This window comes from Lupinus angustifolius, chromosome LG11, assembly GCF_001865875.1.
Source record: "Lupinus angustifolius cultivar Tanjil chromosome LG11, LupAngTanjil_v1.0, whole genome shotgun sequence".
In the NCBI taxonomy this organism is placed as follows: Eukaryota; Viridiplantae; Streptophyta; class Magnoliopsida; order Fabales; family Fabaceae; genus Lupinus; species Lupinus angustifolius.
This window is the reverse complement of record NC_032019.1, coordinates 32,722,060-32,724,548: the sequence shown is the minus strand read 5'-3', so window position 1 is coordinate 32,724,548 and position 2,489 is coordinate 32,722,060.

Below are 2,489 nucleotides of genomic sequence, written 5' to 3'. Positions count from 1 at the left end.
TGCAAGAAAGCTTTTCAAAGAATCATGCAATATATGAATATGAAAACTAAAGCCTTAGCATGATCTAATCTTTCTCCTAATGCAACATGCAATATTTTCTCCTAGATATGACAGTGAGTAACTCAAAAATATGCAGAGAAAATGATGTAAAAATGTATGGTTTCTTATCCCACATATGCTGAGATTTCAGTTTCAATAGAAAATTGTCTAAAGTCACAATTAATTGATTAAGTACCCATTTAATTGATTAACGGGTTGTTCAAAATGACAGTTTTCATTTTTTCAATTTTCTGTTGAAATTGTGATTTTGTTAATCGATTAACAATATTCATAATAGATTAAACAGTGTTTGTTAATGGATTAACAGAATTCAAAATCCATTAAATAGTGTAAAATCAACTTGTTAATGCATGGAGAACTACCTATATTATATGCTCATGCAATACATGATTTCCAAATATAATACATTTAATGCACAAAATCAATGTATTCAATTGCATGAATCTAATTATCATATATTTCTAGATGATGTCTCATTTTAGTGGATTAATTACTTTATTAAGTCTTGTGAGACTCACACCTAGGTTTACCTAATCTAGACTCAATATCTATGGCAAGCATCCTGGACTTCTAAAAAGATAATGAAGAATTATAACCTAAGTCTAATAAGTCACCACTTGAGTCCTCGACATTTTGTGTGTTGAATGATCTTCAAGTTTGTCTTCATGTTGGTCTTCATGTTTGTCTTCATCAACACATAGATCAATCTCCAATGGTGCACTTCACTTTCAATCTCCCCATTTTTTATGATGACAAACTCCATGACAGACTCCATACTAAATCTACCAAATCTTTGTTTGATGAAAAGCTTGATGATATGATCAATGTTGAGAGATCAGGTTCGGGTTGTGTATTTGACATTCAAAGTGCGTTACTCCTCCTTTCATTGTTCTCATTGTTATCCCCTTTATCTTCTCCCCCTTTATTACTTCGAGAAGTACTCTTGGTGGGTAGCATAATACGGAAGCTCATTTAACAACCTTTCTCAATAACTTTTCTCCTTAATAACCTGTATACATCAACAACAAACAAACAACCTTTCTCCCCCGTTTGACATTATAAAAAAGAACAAGTAGTTAACATAGTCAAAAGTAAGAAGAGATATAGCAATTTATTTTGAAAAGACCGTAATTGATTGATTAATTATTAGCATTACCAATAATCAGTTTGAGAAGCTTAAACAAATGCACTGATTTCTGACTCTAAAACTGAATATTGACAAATTTTGCAAGACATATCCATTATGTAAACAAATTAGGCATGAAATGATTAAACATATATGTATGTCACTTGTTAGCACTTGTTGAGTATTTTCATTTTAAAACATATTTCAATTATTCAATTATGATACACAATTAAGACATGTTCAAGATTCACATAAAAACAAATTCCATTTAACATAATTAGCAAAGTTCAACATAGTTACAAAATACTAAAAGAAGATACAACCATAACCATGAAATGTAATTGACTCAAAAATATAGGCGTAAGCCACAAAACAACAAAAAATGAATTTCTGAAAGAAAAAAAATTGAACTTAGATAATCGATTAACAAAAAAAATTAATCGATTAAAATGATTTATTTGAAAAAACTTTAGCTACTGGAACTCATTTAACCAATTATACAGAGGGTTAATTGATTACTGACAGAAAGTTGACAGTTTTAAGCACAATTTTGAGCTTACTAAGACATGTTAAGGGATACAATCTAAAACTCTATCTAATCCAGAATTGAACAAACTTTCTAGAGCCAAAATGCATGAAAACATATAACAATTAAGCATACAAGCATTTAATGACAATATGTACAATTTAGAGATTTATAGGCAACTTAGCATATACTCACTTAGCATGGTATCAAGCATACAATAGACATGGCACTTTCAAACAGTATTTTGCTTTGATACAGATGTACATGTCATGATGCCACTTGTTAAAACATTTGATAGCACTTACTATGATATCAAATATTATGAATGGAATATAACAATAACATATACTTTTTAGTTCAAGTGTATTCAATATCAAGAATTAATTTTGTAACCTTGTTAATAGACTTGACTTACTTACCCTTTGGTGATACGTCAAACTTACCTTGATCTACTCACCAACCTTGTGCCTAGAACATATTTTGTTGATTTATCCCTTGATTCTCAAATGTCTTTTAGCATACCTACAAACACAATTCACTTGTCTCTTTCGGGTACCCAAGTTATTTTGGGTCCCTTCTTGTTAGTAACTAAAGGGGACTTTCCCCTTCTTTACTCAAACATATTTGCCACTTGGCACACCAAATTTTCTAATAAAGCACGTAGTACATGTGTGACCATGTGTACCACAATAGAAATAAGTAGATATGTTATTATTTGACTTCTTATGCATATGAACTACTAGATTTCTACATGGTCTTTTCTTAGGTTCAAGTTTA